This window comes from Camellia sinensis, chromosome 11 (assembly GCF_055761805.1).
Source record: "Camellia sinensis isolate YWXY chromosome 11, ASM5576180v1, whole genome shotgun sequence".
In the NCBI taxonomy this organism is placed as follows: Eukaryota; Viridiplantae; Streptophyta; class Magnoliopsida; order Ericales; family Theaceae; genus Camellia; species Camellia sinensis.
The window spans coordinates 122195547-122214040 of record NC_138971.1 but is presented as its reverse complement, the minus strand read 5'-3'; positions in this window follow the sequence as shown (position 1 = coordinate 122214040).

Here is an 18494-nt window from a genome sequence, read left to right as displayed (position 1 = left end):
TATCTCACAAAAATTCAAAGTTACTTTTAAAATAACTTTCAATTGATTATTAACAAATAATAATCAACACAAAAGATTCCTCAATCTATTTTCAATTTAAATGGAACAACACCATTATTTAAAATAGCATGTTTAAATTTTTCAGTGTTAATGATTGCTTATATAATATTTCAAAAGAAATCCATTGGTAGTAGCACCACCACAATTTAATTAAAAGTTCACAAACTTTTAAATAAACTCTAATTAAATCCCATATATAGCACTGAAATTAAATCAATCAAAAATAACACATATCACACAATATTTAAAAATAAAATAAAATATGGCAACATGATGGCATAAAATTCATTCCAAATTAACACACCCTCAGGTAAATGACATCAATAAACCATGCACTTGGTTTTAAATTACATTCATAAATTTTTCCCAAGTATATAACATATACTTTATATTTTCTCAAGTTTCAAGAATTCACAAACCAAAAATCATACCAGATTTTAGTAATTAAAATCATATTTTGATTTTAAAACACATTCTTAAAAACTTTCACAAAATATTTGTCAAATATTTGTACCTTTCTGTAAGAGGAACTTGAGATATTAATTTATAAACAAATTTACAAAATTGAAATTCTAACAATTAAAAAATTTAAATCCATAGTATTTCTCAAATAAAAATTAATCATGTCATACCCAATGAGAACATTTATTTAAATAAGCAGACACAAGTATATATCTGAACCAAAGTGGTGTATATATATTCTTCTTCATGATTAACACAAAGGGTAGAAAAGTAGCTTGCATGCTACGTGTAACATAATTTTTTTTTTCCTTATTTTTTAAAAAAAAAAAAATAAGCATCCCATCTAGATGGCCATTTGATATCACTCTTCACAAATGTGACTTCGTAGGTAAAGGCCACAAGTTCATTTTTCCTTAACAGCCATAGCCACTGAACCCGATTCACACTTAAACGCAGAGGGTATTTATCATACAGTTTCAAGTTCTTCAAAGATTCAATATTGTGCTGGAAACTACAAGGGATCATTTGTTACTATGACAACATTTATAAAAACTGTATTTCCAAACCGAATCGAACCGTGCTTTTGTTCGATTTGGTTCCAAGATTTTGGTGGTTTGATTGGGTTTCAAATTTCATAGAATTTCAAAATCGAACCAAACTGAAGCCTGCTCACTCCTACCATATATAAGGAACAATAACATGACTGAATAACACCCAAAAGAGTTTGCTATATGAAAGAACACACCCATTAGTCTGAATTTTCAGAATTTGAAAATTCTGAAAACATGTCTTTCAACTTGAAAAGGTGCCTATATAATTAGAATTTCTATTAGTAACTGCCTGCAACTATTAGTAATAACCACTTAAAGAGTGATAATCCAGTGTAACCCGTCTCCAATGAAATCACCATATGATCTTGATCATATATAAAACCTAATATCCTCATTCATACAGGAAGGAAATGAAATCCTCTCTTCATTTTTGGAAAATTAAACAAACAAACAGTAACAATGAATATACTGCTGGAATTCCTAGGAAATTCTCCTTTGTTTGGGTTGTGTTTCTATTTACACTAATCAAAATTTTATATTTTCCCAAAAAACGAATCTGTCTTAAGATTGTTAGAAAAAATAGTACCAAACTATAAGGAAAATATAAATTAAAAATATATAAATGCTTTTTAGGCAAAACCAAAAACTGAAATATATCAACATAATAACGTGATAAAACTTACAGTACATAAAAAGGATAAAACCTGATCGAGTCGAGTGTGTGACACTCTTTCCTTAAGACAGATTCGTCCTTCCACCGGTGCTTAGGATTCACTGGACGTCTATCTCCCAGGATACAACGATCAATGTCTTGCACTAGCAGCACTACTATTGCAAACCTAGCGAACTTTGTTGTGCATGAACTCTCTTTATAGGAAAATGAGACTCAGAAAATATGAAGAATAATGCAAAGTGAAGAAGAAAATGACAATTCACTGACCAAATTGAAGTGAGGGAGATGAAATATATAGACTTCTATGTGACTCTTCGAAAAGATTGTGAGCCTTCAAAAGGACACACCCTTCCATCTCAAGAGACACAACCATTGGAGTAAATTTAAATTCAAATTTTTCCAACACTTCTAAGTTTTGACATCAAGACTTATTTGCCTAAACGCTGCAACTGCTGCTATGACTCCAATTGAGGGGTCATCCTGGGAGTCGACCAGGAGCTCGACCAGCCAGTATAAAATTTTCACAAAATTTTGCCTTGAGATGGTCATCCGAGAGGAAATCTGGGGAGACAGGTGGTGAAAATACAACAACAATGAACGGTAATTTGATAAAAGACACAATGCATCCTCAATTTGGTGAAACATTTTTTATATACTCAATTTGAAATATGTTTAATGAAATCATTGGAGTTGAAAAAAAGATACTTTTTACTAAATTTGAATTTGATGATGGCCTAAACCAGTAAATTTAGTATAGTATACGGTTGGAGATGGCCTAAACCAGTAAATTTTGATATTTTATTAACATCAATTCAATAAAAAAATTAAAAATTAAAATTTCATATTCATCACAGATTTTGTTTAAAAAATCTTAATAAGAAAATTTTAAGAAATTTTATAAATAAATAAAAAACAAAAATCTATATAAAATTTGTTGAATTTTAAAATTTTGAAATGATTTAAAGAATATTAGAGCACCTCCACTCGATACTTCAAATTTGATGTGGCACTCTAACAATCATATTTTGGCATCAAGTATCAACTCTACCCAGTGTGCCAAAAGTTGATGTGGCATTTGACATCATCCCTTCATGCCAATTTTGACATATTCCTATTTCATGCATTTTTTTGAAATAAAAGAATTTTTATGTAAAATAAAATAATTCAAATTTAAAAAATAATAAAATAATATATTTGATATATCAAATTGAGAGTTTTCATGTCAAATTGACATATACCATTTACCACCCAAGTCTTAATAAATTTAACATATCAAATTTTAAAAATTTAGAAGGAGATGCTCTTAGTAATGTTAATATGGGAGTAAAAGATATTTTGTTCCAAAATTGGTTCCCATAATATTAGAGGTCTACGTCTAAGAATTATTTTTGATGTGTCCTCATATTAGTATAAACTTGCAATGACGGGACTGTAACCAAATCTCTTTATTCTTTTCCTTTTTTTTTTTTTTTCTTTTTTAAAGGAGAAATTAAAGTGTCCCATTCAATGTGGTCCCTTAGTTTTATGGGCCTTTATTTTTAAAGATAGAATAGATGAGATTGATAGTGAGAATATTAAGTAAAATTATATTTATTTTGATGATAATTGTTAGTATTGTGGAGATTTTGATGTTAGTTGTTAGTGTGGTAGAGATTGTTAAATTATTTTTATATAAAACAAATAAAATTATAATTTTTACTTAATAAAAAATATTGAACATTAATATTCAAAAAAAAATGTCCAACATGTAAAAAAAAAATATATATATATATATATATATATTCTTGGTCGGTTGACTGGCCAGACGTCCTCCCAAACAACTGGTCACTCCTAAGCCGGTAGACTATTTTGCTAATATCATTTCTCAGTCCAGACTCCTAATACCTGTAGTCCGGAATAAATTATGAATCTAAGCCATGTTTGTTTGGGCGGACTGGATTAGCATTCCCATGACTAATAGTCTTATGACTACCAATCCGTTGGATTATGTATCCTATCTTAACTAATAGTCAAGTTTAAAATAATTAGTCCGTACTTCAATTGTTTAACCAAATATCGGATTAATAATTTTATTGAATTATTAGTCCAATCCCAAACTCATGTCCACCCAAACAAACATGACCCTAGAGTTTTAAAACCAAAACAAACATGAAAGTGGATTACTATTCATCATTCACAGTCCGCCCTACACTGTGATGAAAGAAAATAAACGGCCTATTAGCCATTGGCTTGCTCAAATTGTACGAATGGCAAGCTAAACAAGCAAGGGTTATCATTTTGACTAATGGCCTGCGGGCTTTTATGGGCTTTACTTGGTCCAAATCTTCATCATGGGCAGTTCGGATGAGGCTTGGCCTTGGGATTTAAAATTTGTCCGGATCAATGGGTTAAGCCCATGACCCAACATATCTCGCATGTCCATTGACCCCATGAGAGGCACTTCATTCCTTGAAGACGCCTGAACAACATAGTTTGGTCTTGTGAGTCCATTACGATTTCTATTTTTGTGATTTGTCTTTGTTGATTTTTAGACTTGTGTATAGATCATAAAAAAAATAATTCACATTAATTCAATAATTATAATCACATGAAATCATCAAATTTGTGTTAATAAAAAAGTTTTATTTTAAAATCGTACTTGTCCTTTTTTTGTTTTTTTAAAAAAATATTTTATACATTAAATATAATAAAATCATGTGACTAAGATTATCATACTAACAAAAAAAATTTGATGAAAGATATATACATAAAGACTTCAAAGATGAACAAATTATCAAGACAACTTCATAAATACATATACTCCATCATGGAATGTTTTGAGAAGTTGGTAAAAATCTGACTTTTTGACTTTTTTGATGTTTTTTTGACAAAAAAATTGGGTTCTTTTGGGTAAAAAATCTAACTTTTTTGGCTAAAAAAAGCTAAAAGCCAGAAAGCTGCCAAAATGGGCCTATGTTTCAAAAACACTTTGGGTATGTTTGGTTTATGTTTGAGAGATGTATTTTAAAGATAAAAAGTATGAAAAGTTGTTTGGTTTGGTTTTTTTCAAAAGATGTTTTGGAAAATTATTTTGAGAAAGAGTTTTGGAAAAAGTGATTGATTTGATGTGTGTGAGAGAGAGATTTGTTTGAAAAACTTGTTTGGTTTACAAGTTTTGAGAAATTTTTTTGAGAAAATTTGTTTGGTTTGATTACTTTTAAAAACTTATTTGTAGAGAAAATTTCTCAAAATTTTTTCAGAAATACAAACCAAACGAACCCTTTAACTTTAACATTTTGGGAAATTTAATATTTTTTGATAGTACAATTATTATATGCTTCAAAAATACTAAACTTTTCAAAACAATCCTTTGACTTTTTTTTTTTTAAAAAAAAAAATTGTCATAATTACACTTTTTGTGTATGAATTTAAAAGAAAGAAAAAATAAAAAAATTCATGTCATTTTAGTCCTTAATTTTTGAAAATCGATTAATATTTTGAAATAATGAAAAATAAAATAAGAAATTGATATTTTGGGACCTAGAAAGTACAATTTTGTCGGAGGGGTGACCAGAAGGGGCGAAAGGGATGAGATTAGGAAATAGAAGAGAAAAAAAATATATTTTTTAAATAAGTGAAAACATAATTTATTTAAAAAATATTGCCATATACATTAAAAAGAAACTTGACACAAGATTTTATAAAAGTTTAAAGTTAGTATTTACATTGGCACCGTTTGAAAATTTGGCTATTTTAGTTAATTTTTTAACTTTATAAATATTTTATGAAATGAAAAAAAATTATGTTTTGGATGATTTGTGATTTTTTTTTTTTTCTTTTTTGTAGTTGGACAGATAGTTGTGAAAGAAAAAGTGATTGATTAATTGATATGTAAAATGTAACATTTTGTCTTGTTAATTATTTTAATCTTTTTATTTTTATTTTTATCAACTATTTTAGCCTCCGTTTGGGAAGTGGGTTGACTTTTTGACTTTTTTTTGGCTATTTTAGCCTGGACTAAAAAGTTTGATTTGAGAAGAACTTTTTAGCTTTTTGACTTTTTTTGGTGACAAAAGAGTGTAATGATTATAGGTTGGATGTGATGTTTTATTTTTTGTGGTTAAAATAACATATTTTGTCTTTTATGACTAAAATAACCAGTGTAGCCCTTCCCAAACAATGCTTAGTCAAAATCCTTCATGCCAAAAACCCCCTAAGTATTAAAAAAAAGAGTTATTATTTACTTTCTTTATTTAAATGTTGAAAGGTCATTATTTAAGTGAATTTAAAATTGTTGTATTAAATTAAATGGTAACATATAAATACATCTTTTGGGATTTGCTTAAAATACGGATTGTCCCTTGTGATTTTGAAAATTACAAATATTTTCTTGTCAGAATTTTTTATTTAACAGAATTAGCAAAAAAAAAAAAAATTAACTTGTGTACTATACAATAATAAAGTTACCAGAATTATTAATTAAAATATATTTTTGACAATATTAAAAATTATTATTTGATTTAATAAGATAGTGCCATGTGAATTTAAAAAAAAAATTAATTCGAAATTATGAGAAATGTATCAAAACTTTAAAGTTAATAGATTAAGTAATGTTTACGTTATTTATAATAGGAGTTGATTGATGAGGTAAGGAATAAATATTGACATTATCAATAATGTTTTATTTGAGTGAGACAAAAGATGAAATAAAATTTCAATAATTATTTTTTTATGGTTAAATAGAGAATGATATATAATTTGAAGGATACTAATCTTTCAAAGCGGGAAAGTGTTACAATATGCACCCTTAAAAATGTGTTGTGTGATGAAAATTATAAATTTTTGTGATAGAAGTTATGATTTTTATTTCAGTAAAAGTTATACATTTTATAAGGTGCGTATCATTTTTATTTTATTTTTTTAAAGTGCACATGATAGTCTTTCTGCTAGTATTAGTTATTTTGTAAAAATAGCAAATTATTACTGTGATCAAACAACTAATCCTCTGGAGTTAGGTTTAGAGCCAGGCTCTAGAGTTCTGAATCATTACTCTTTTCTTAATTGAAAAAAGATTAGGAGTTATAAATTAAGAGTTTTAATAGTTTTAATTAGTGTGTGAGTCTCATGTGATGTGATGTTTTGATCTTGATTTTTTTTTTCCATATCATTAGTGCTTTTTTAAAACTCTCAAATTAAAAGAATGTATCATTTCTGTTATTAATTATGGCAAACAAAACACATTTTCTCACATTGACACTTTTGAAAACCTTTTCCCTGTTAACCATATCCATGAAATGCAAAAATTATTATAAGAATTACTCTTTCAGTTTCAAAATATTTGTTTCTTATTCTATTTTTTATTATCTTAAAATATTAGTCATTTTTCAAAAATCAAATAATAAAATAATATGAATTTATTATTTTATCTTTATTTTAAATTCATTAATAACACAAAAAATACAATTATGATAATTGATATTTTTAAAAAAAATATATTATCAAAAAAGTTAAATTCTCTAAAAGAATCACAATTTTGGGACGAAAAGAGGAAAAAAAATCGTGTGACTATATACTTATTTAAAAATATTATTTTTATTTTTCCTTGATTTTACTATTAATTAAATATTTCGTAATTATAAAATTCTCAAAACACAGAATAATTACACGAGAGAAGAGGAGAGTTACAAATAACAAATGGGGTGGGACCCGCATGACTTTACATGTGACCCCACACACTTACAAACACACACCTATAAGGTAGGCCCACCTGAGCTGCGTGCAAGCCACGTGTATTGTCTCTCATGATATTGCCGAGGAAAGTGTGTTTCTTTTTTGCTTTAATTATTGCAAGTGTCCACATTCTAACTAATAAATTGCACCAAAGAAAAAACAACGAAGGCTGCGTTTGGTTTGAGCGTGGACTCTTAAAATTTTTTAAATATTTTTTCAAATTTATAATTAAATATATAATTTAAAATCATTCAAAATTTAATTTTAAAATTGATAATCAAACACATAATTCAAAATGATTTTCAAAACTCAAAACTAAAATTCTTTCCAAAACTCTTTTTCAATTGGGCAATCACATAATTAATCTGATTAATTATTCACTATTAATTATATTAATCAAAACCGATCTTGAGGTACAATTAAGTTGTTAAAACTTTATCACACTTGTTTTTTAAGTAAATTATAAAACATATCTTAAAATTTGATTAAAATACGAATCGTTCATGTAATTTTAGAAATTACATGTCACTTATGAGGTTTTTAATTTTATAATAAATCGCCTATTTTATTAATAAATCATCGAGTCAATTAATAATTTTTAATGATATTAGAAACATATTTTAATTAATAATTTAATTAATTTTATTATTGTATATGAGAGCAATTATGAATTTCAATTTTTTAATTAATTTTGTTAAATAAAAAATTCTGACAAGGAAATATTTGAAAATTTTTAAATCACAGGTGACAATCTATACTTTAAGCAAACCTCAAAAAATATATTTGTAATTTATATCTTGAGTCACTATAATATATTTTACTTATGTTTTGACTTACTATAATTTATAATTATATTAATATTAATTATAACTAGCACAATAAAAATTATGACTAACACAATAGATAAATATAGTTAATGAAATAAAAATAATTAAAAACAAGTGTTCTAACAACTATGTCAGTTAATGATTTTAGCACAGTGAAAATGTGAAATATAGCTACAACAATTTAAATAAAAGAAAAAGATAAGGGAGAGAGAAGCAAACAAATTTATAGTGGTTTGGTTTCAACTCGGCCTACGTCTACTCCTCAAGCTTCACTTGAGATTTTTCATTATGCTCTAGCTTCACGGGGGTGCTAGCAACCTCTTTACAAATGGAGCAATCCTCCATGAATTTTACACAGACTTTCTAAGTCAAGAATACTGAGTGTACTACACTCTTACAAAGTTGAAAAGAAGGTATTTTTGCTTTCACAGAAAGGTACAAGAATTATCTCTCAAAGATAGATATAAAAATGAAGCTCTAGTTTTTCTATAAACCTTGCATAGGAAAGATATGCTTAAAGCTATACGTCTCAATGTATAATTTTTTAAAGAGAATGTAAACAAAAATTGAAGAACACTTCTCAGAGAATTTTTCAGAGAATAGATGTGAGTGATTATAGATCAAAAAATATTTTCTGACTTTTTTTTTTTTTTTTGTAACTTGTTTACATTAGAGGCTTTGGTGTATATAATGAAACTTATAATCGTTTATAACCGTTATATTCCATTATTACTAATTTGAATATCTTTCACTCCATCATTACTAATTTGAATGTTTTCTATTCTATCATTACTAATTTGAATATCTTCCACTTGAATCTTTTGGCCTGCTGCTGTGCTGGACTGTTTGAACCTATTGGCCTGCTGCTGTACTGGGCTGTTTGAACCTTTGTTTTGGACTGCTTGAACCTCTGATTTAATCAAATATTAAACACATTCTAACAATATTTAAGATAAAAGTTTTAGGTAAGCAATAATAGGACAAAATAAATTTTGATTCTATTTTTATCTTTCAAATAAATTAAAACATAAAATCATCAAAATAAATGTTGATTCTATTTTTCTCTTTAAAATAAATCATCAAAATAAATTTTAATTCTATTTTCTCTTCCAAATAAATTAAAAACATAATTAAATAAATCATCAAAATAAATAAGTCTAACAATCTCTCCCTTTTTGATGATAGCACACAATGATGTTTTGATTTGATTTGGGAATAAGAAAAGCTCCCCCTCAAGTCATTCTCCTTGAATTTATTTCTAAATACATAGGTTAGCACATGTGTAATAAATAAGCTTTAATTAGAAACATGATATGAAACTAAGATATCAAACTATAAATACATAATCCTCATATTAGTTTTCAAATAATACCATAATACATAACATCGTAACAAAATAATACCATAATACATAACATCATATAATTTCTCCCCCTGTGACATTATCAAAAAGAAATCATAGGTTAGAATCTGGAGGAGGAGGAGGAGGAGGAGGAGGAAAATGATAGTGATAAATGGCATCTATACAATTCAAAACATATACATACATATATATACAATTCGTGCGCCTCTCTATTTTTCGTCGAAAATCGCGTCGGACATGCGCCTTCGCTTTTGCGTCAGCCGACTGACAAAAACGAGACGAGTCAATCAGCTGCCTCGGCTCTCGCTCCCTCTTGTCGTCTTCTCCTCTGTCTTCTTCTTAATCACTCTCTTCGACTTCTTCTTCCTCATTCGCTTTCATCCCTTTCGTCTTCTGTGTGAGAGAGATAAAACAGAGAGACTGAGTAGAGCAGAAAGGCTGCCAAAAATGACCCTCCTTTCGATTACATCTCTCTCTTCTATTTCATGGCCTCATCCCGTCCCCTTACTCTCTTTCCGAACCTGAATGATCCCATAAGCGCTGCTGGGCTGAGTGCCCCGGCTTCTACTCTTCCCAACCTTTCTATGATGTTAATTGAGCAAATAATGACAGCTCAATCAGGCATTGAAACCAATCATTTCACACTGACGTCTTGTATGGAGACAGTGACTGCAGTCACAAAATTGGCTCACAGACTGTAGAACAAGACGAGTGAGCTCCATCAGGTCAATGCCCAACTCTCATTGCTCCAGCGCATGTACAAGGATGCGCGAGCAGAGATATGCGCACTGAAGGCCGAAAATAAATAGCTTAAACGGAAGACCACCTCCATGGCCCAATTTGGAGCAACGTCGTTCTTAGCTTTTGATAGTCAGTGGGGAGTGCTCACTCTCAACGAAAACACAGGGATAGGGACGTTAAGCGTCGCCCAAGGTGATAAAAAGAACAAGATAGCGGTAGAAGAAGCAAGTAAGTGAAGTCAGCCAATGGCTGAAAAAATGAAGGGAATTTTTTTTTTTAATGTAAATATGTATATTTTGATTTGTGTTTGTTTTTATGTTTAATGTAATCACTTGAAGATGAAAGTAAAGTGCAGAAAAAAAAAATCAAAATTAAGTCTTAGGGCAAAAAAATAAAATAAAAAATAATGAAAAGAAAAAAAAATAATAAAGAAAATGAAGCCTATTAGTAAAGCAACAAAAAAATAATAATAATAAATAAATAAAAAAAGATATTAAGCCTAATAGCAATAAAAAAAATAAATTAAAACAAAATAATACCAGCAGAAATTATACTTAATGAGATGTCGGTGTTGCTGGAAGGGTAATGCAAAAAAAATACCATGAGGGTTTTAAAGAAAATCAATGTATGCAAAGTTAATTTTACCTCAAGATGCAGAACTAAAAAAAAAAATTACACAGTTGAGAATAGCAAACTGTTAAGGATAATAAATGTATGAAGGACTTGAAAGCATGCAACTGATATAAATGTTTCCATATCAATGTAGAATACACATATATCATTTTAACAAAAATTCAAATTTCACAATCATAACAAAACTTTTTAAGTAAAAATCGACATTTCCAAGCTCGCTATGAATAAAATTGAAGCGATCCTCGCTTAGGGATTTTGTGAAAATATCTGCCAATTGCTTGTCGGTGTTTACAAATTCAAGTACAATATCCTCTTTTTGAACATGATCTCTTAAAAAATGATGTCGAATTTCAATATGTTTTGTTCGTGAGTGTTGAATCGGATTTTTGCTTAAATTGATGGCACTAGTATTATCACATTTAATAGGGATATGATCATAATGCAAATCAAAGTTCTCCAATTGTTGTTTTATCCAAAGTAGTTAGGCACAACAACTTCCAGAAGTTATATATTCAGCTTCGGCCGTTGATAAAACAACAGAATTTTACTTTTTGCTAAACCAAGATACTAATGAGTTACCAAGAAAGTGACAAGTGCCACTGGTACTTTTTCTATCAAGTTTGGATCCAGCAAAGTCGGCATCTAAGTAACTAATTAAATCAAATGCAACACCTCTGAGATAAAACAGTCCCAACTTTTGAGTGCCAACAAGATATCTAAAAATTCTTTTAACAGCACTGAGATGTGATTCCTTAGGATTTGATTGATATCTAGCACACATACAAACACTAAACATAATATCGAGTCTACTTGCAATTAAATAAATAAGTGAGCCGATCATACCTTGATATTTTGTTTGATCAATGGACTTACATTTTTTATCCTTGTCTAGCTTAATGGATGTGCTCATAGGTGTTCCAGTTATTTTTGAGTCATACATACCAAACTTTTTGAGTAGTTCTTTGGTATATTTAGCTTGGTTAATAAAAATTCATTCCTTACATTGTTTGATTTGAAGCCCAAGGAAATAATTTAGCTCCCCCATCATGCTCATCTCAAACTAACCTTGCATACACTTAACAAATTCCTTACACAAGGTTTCATTAGTAGCACCAAATATAATGTCATCCACATATATTTGCATAATAAGTAAATCATCATTTTTAGTTTTAACAAAAAGTGTTGTGTTAATCGTTCCTCTAGAAAAATTATTTTCAATCAAAAATTTGCTTAATCGTTCATACCATGCACGAGGTGCTTGTTTTAAACTATATAAAGCTTTTAATAGTTTAAAAACATGATTTGGAAAAGCATGATCTTCAAAACTTGGGGGTTGTTTAATATAAACTTCCTCATTTATAAAATCATTAAGAAAGACACTTTTTACATCCATTTGATAAAGTTTGAAATCTCTAAAACATGCAAATGCAAGTAACATGCGAATGGCTTCTAATCTAGCAACTAGAGCAAAGGTTTCATGGAAATCAATACTATCTTCTTGATTGTATCCTTGTGCAACAAGTCTAACCTTGTTTCTTATAATTGTACCGGATTCATCAAGCTTGCTTCGAAAGATCCATTTGGTACCGATAATGGTATGATCTTTAAGTTTGGCACAAGTTCCCACACTTTGTTTCTCTCAAATTGGTTAAGCTCTTCATGCATAGCTATCATCTAATGTTCATCGAATTCGGCTTCTTAAAAGTTTTTAGGCTCAATCTGTGAGAGAAAAGCCAAGTTACTACAAATGTTTCTAAATGAAGAGCGAGTTTCAATACCTTTTATAGGGTCACCTAGGATTAAATCCTTAGGGTGATTATGAACAAACTTTCATTCTCTTGGCAAATCATCATTGTTTCCTTCTTACTTCTTGAGGTGGGAGAATAGGTTGTTCAATCTCTTTGTTCAACTTACATGGTTGGTTCTCTTCTTTATAGATACTTGAATCTTCCATATTTGGTTCCAAATCTATATTATCACTAACAATTTACTTTTAAGTAGAGATGTTAGTTTCATCAAATGCCACATGTATAGATTCTTCCACAACAAGAGTTCTTTTATTAAAAACACGATAAGCTTTGCTAGTTATGGAATAGCCAAGAAAAATTGCTCCATCAGATTTTGAATCAAATTTACCTAAGTTATCCTTACCATTATTATGCACAAAATATTTACAACAAAAAACATGCAAGTGACTAATGTTGGGCTTTCTATCATGCCAAAATTAATAAAGAGTCTTTTTGAGAATAGGTCTAATTAATGTACGATTTAAAATATAGCATGTGGTGTTAATGGCTTCGGCCCAAAAATATTTAAGAATATTATTTTCGCAAAGCGTTGTTCTACTCATCTCTTCTAAAGTTCTATTCTTCCTTACTACTACACCATTTTGGTAAGAGGTTCTAGGTGCTGAAAAATTATGTCCAATACCATGCTCATTACAAAACAATTCAAATTTCTTATTTTCAAGTTCTCTACCATGGTCAGTTCGAATATTAATAATAAGAAAGCCTTTTTCATTTTGAATTCTACGACATAGTTTTGTGAAAGGAGAAAAGTTTCATCTTTGTGTGCTAAAAACATAACCCATGTAAATCTTGAATAATCATCAACAATAACAAGACAATAATGTTTACCACCTAGACTAGATGTCCTTGAGGGACCAAATAAATCCATATGCAGTAGTTGTAAAGGTCTAGTTGTGGAAATGTGAGATTTTGATTTAAACGATGTTTTAATTTGTTTTCCTTGTTGACAAGCACTACAAAAATGATCTTTTTCAAATTTAAGTTTTGAAAGTCCATTGACCAAATCTTTTTTCAAAAGTTTAGCAATTAAATCCATATAAGCATGACCAAGTCTTCTATACTATAACCAACTATTTTCATTATTAACATATAGACATTTTACATCATTAGCATAGAGATCATTGAGATGAAAAATATAAACATTATCGTGACGAGTACCAACAAATAAAGATTTATGATCATTTGTGCTTTCAATTGTGCAATGTGATTTATCAAAAATAACTCGATTACCTTTATCACATAATTGACTAATACTAAGTAGATTATGCTTAAGTCCATCAACAAGTAAAACATTTTCAATAGAAGGATTAGGAGAAATACCGATGCTACCAATACCGATGATTTTTCCTTTCTTGTTGTCTCCAAAAGTAACAAAGTCTCCATCTTTGGATGACAGTGTAGTAAAGAATGATTTATCTCCGGTCATGTGTCTGGAACATCCACTATCAAGGTACCATTTCCCTTCTTTAGCTTTGGACTTGAAGCAAACCTACAAGATGACAATCAAGTGTTGGTTTTGGTACTCATAGTTTCTTGGGTACTTCTTGGTTAGTTTTGTTAGATCTCTTAACAATCCAAATATTTTTAATTCCCATGTTTATATTATTTTTGAATGGACAAGAAGATATATAATGGCCTTTATTTCTACAATAATAACAAGTAATATAAGAGTGAGTCATGAGAGGTGTATTTTCAAAAATTGTATTAAGATTTTTTTGTTTCTTAATAGGGTCATATCCAATGCCCGCTTTATTGAAAACACATTTTTGATTTCCAAGAAGCATGTTGAGATTATTTCTACTTTTTACAAAATTTTTGAGTGTTTTTGTTAAATCATCAACATTGTTTTTTAAAGCAATTTTCTAATTAGAGAAGGTGTCAAAATCATTTTTCAAAACAATTTTTTCTTTCTTTAATTCTTCTACATTACTGGATAAAGATGCAACAAATTTTTTTAACACATTATTTTTTGCACAAACTTTTCTAAATTCATCTTGTGGTTCATGGAATGCACTTTCAAGTTTTTCATAAAGAGTAGTTACCTCATCTTGAGTAGAGTTTTCATCTTCAAGAGCCATGAGATACAAGTTGACTACTTCATTGTCAATTTCATCACATGAGCTTTCATCTTCACTTTCTCCCCAAGCTGCTACCACGACCTTCTTGTTTATTTTGTAGTCTTTTCCATGACTTTTCAATTTTGGACAATCCATCTTCATATGTCAAGGATTTTTGCACTCATAGCAAATAATAGGCTCTTTCTGTTATCTTTGTTGTACTCATTTTTGAAAGGTCTTTGTCACGACCCGAACCCGCCCCTATGGGTTAAGGACGTAACCGGCCAGTGATCCTGAGATTATCTACGGCCTCTAACCAAAACAGACAAAAGTCATCAGAGTAAGGGGGCCAAACAGAAGCAAATTTAAAACTTTGTCCATAGAGCCGTGCTTATATGCACATTATGACATTCCACATTTACAAATGATAATACCTCACAACAGAAAGTATAGTAGCATAAGGTTCTGTACAAAACTTACATAGGAGTAAGCAATTGGACAACAATATATTTCAGATATCTTTGTCAAGATATTACTCACAGTGATCGGTTGGTTGGATTGCCCTGAAGCTTGACTCTACACATTCCATGAACACAAAAGGGTTACAAACAATTCAATCCGTTCTAAATTCATATTTTCCTCTTTAGGCTTCATTATTATCTCTTTAACTCATTTAAAATGCTCAATGCATGCCTAAGAGTGCTTACAAGTGAAAGAGGAGGGAAAACGAAACACAGAACGCATAAACAAAATTTCAGAAAACAGGGTCCCCGCTCGAGTGTGGACTTCTCCGCTCGAGCGGACCCATGAGGTCTGCAAAAGTACTAGTTATGTTATTTTTACGCTCGAGCGTGAAACTCGAACGCTCAAGCGGAAGTCCATCCTACATAGCTTCCCACTCGAGCGTGAACTTCCCCGCTTGAGTGGACACCATGTCTGCAAAAATATACTAGGAGCATGAATTTTACGCTCGAGCGGCGGTTTCCCCACTCTAGTGAACACCAAATTTTCTGGGTTTTCTAGAACATGTTCTTGAGCTCCAATTCGACATTAAACCAGCATTTCTTGCATGCAATAGCTCAAACTTCAAATACACTTGTACTAACATGGTATAAACCCCAAATTACAACCCAATGAAGCTCAATTTCAAGAATCAAACACATGAATGTCCCAAATTGACTCAAACTCATCACCAGCACACTAAATTCAAACATTCAAGGTTCATGATTCCATGAATTGCACTTGTATGTGGCATAAACACAATATTCTCAACTTAATTGGTGAAGAGGTGATCAAATATATGGACTTAAACCAAAAATTCAACATGGATCATACACATTGTGCTCAAATATGGAAATTCATAGTAATTTTCTACATGCATGCATCTATTGACTTTAAACTCAACAAATACAATTCATTTCTTGACAATTCTTACTCTTGATTACCCAATTAGCTTGAATACACAAAATTACAAAATAGAATCCAAGAAATACTCACCTAGGAGCTTTAATTCTCACAATCTATAGCAATTTCTTGAGTAATCTTCAAGGTTTCCAAGCTTTAAGCTAAAATCGCACATTTCTCTCCCCTTCACTCTCTATAGCCGACTCTCTCTCCATCTCTTGGAGGCAAAACCAGCCAAATGAAATAAAAGAGAGATTTTGAGTGTACAGTGCCCTTAGGGTTGGTCCCACTAACCAAAGATATCAATATCAAAATAATTGGGCACTTAATTAATCGTTCTGAATCTAATTATTTTGGTCCGAATCAATTTTCAATTAAATTTCACCGTAGGCTCTAAAAATTACGCTAATCGCAATGGCGTAATCAATTTCGGGTTCTGTGGCCGATAAGGCCTTCAATTTAATTTCCAAAACAGATAATCAAACAGATATTCCTACGGTGAACAGATAGAAATTCAAAACCACATATTTTCACATAATGGCACACAAAATCATATCAAACATATAATCATATTCAAATTAAGGACCAATTAGCATAATACGGAACTGGGTTATCATAGTATTCCCCCCTTTAAGAAGTTTGGTCCTCCAAACTTAATTAAGCTTCGTCGGGAAACAAATGTGGGTAGCGTAGTCACATTTCCTCCTCTTTTTCCCATGTAGCATCCGTCCCATAGTGTTCTCTCCATTCCACTTTCACCATTGGAATGGACTTGCTTCTCAACTGTTTCACTTGCCGGTCAATGATTCGTTCCGGCCATTCGGTGTATTCCATATTTTCATCAATAGCTACCCGGTGATAATCAATCACATGAAACGGGTCTCGGAGGTAACCCCTCAACATTGACACATGAAATATATTATGGATTTGTTCAAATCCCGGTGGCAAAGCAACTCTATAAGCAACTGGACCAAGCCTTTCCAGAATCTGAAACGACACGATGTAACGGGGCGACAACTTGCCCTTCTTTCCAAATCTGACTTGGCCTTTCATTGGGGACACACGGATAAACACGTGGTCACCGACCTCATACTCAAGAGGTCTTCTTCGAACGTCTGCATAGTTCTTTTGTCGGTCCTGAACTGTTTTGAGCCTTTGCCGAATAGTTTTGATTTTCTCAGAAGTATCTTGCACAATTTCAGGCCCAAGTAAAGCTCTATCTCCGACTTCTGTCCAACAAATTGGTGATCTACACCTTCTACCATACAAAGCCTCATATGGTGCCATACCAATGCTGGAGTGGAAGTTGTTATTGTACACAAACTCTACCAGTGGCAAATATACTTCTTAACTCCCCTGAAAATCTAAAGCACACATTCTTAGCATATCTTCTAAAGTCTGTATGGTCCGTTCTGATTGCCTATCTGTCTGTGGGTGGAATGCAGTACTAAATATCAGTTCTGTCCCCATAGCTTCCTGCAAACTTTTTCACAATCTAGATACAAATTTCGGATCTCTATCCGACACAATAGATACTGAAACTCCGTGTAAACAGACAATCTCATCAACAAATATAGTAGCCAATCTATAAGCATTAAATGTAGTTCTAACAGGTAAAAAATGTGCAGATTTAGTCAGTCTATCAACTACAACCCAAATAGAATCCATACCTCGAGAAGTCTGAGGTAGGCCAACAACGAAATCCATAGTCACATGTTCCCACTTCCATTCAGGAATAGGGAGAGGTTGCAGTAGACCGCCTGTTTTCTGATATTCACCTTTAACTTGCTGACACTGAAGACATTTGGACACATATTCTGCAATCTCTTTCTTCATCTTAGGCCACCAATAGGTCTGTTTCAAATCACGATACATTTTATTGTTACCCGGATGCATAGCAAACGCTGATTTGTGGGCTTCATCTAAAACTCTCTTCTTTAGTTCCGGAATGTTTGGGACACACATTCAGTTTCAGAATCTCAACACTTCATTTACAACGCCAAACTCTGCTTTCGGACTTGTCTCAAATTCATCTATCACCTTCTTGAGGAATTCATCCTCTTTCTGTTTCTGTTTAATTTCTTCAATGATTTCCAGTTCAGCTGAGATAACGGCTATCAATCCGCCCTGTTCACTCAATACCACTTCAATTTCAGACTTCTCAAAATCTTGCAGAATCTCCTTCTGTCCAGTAAGCAAACAAGCC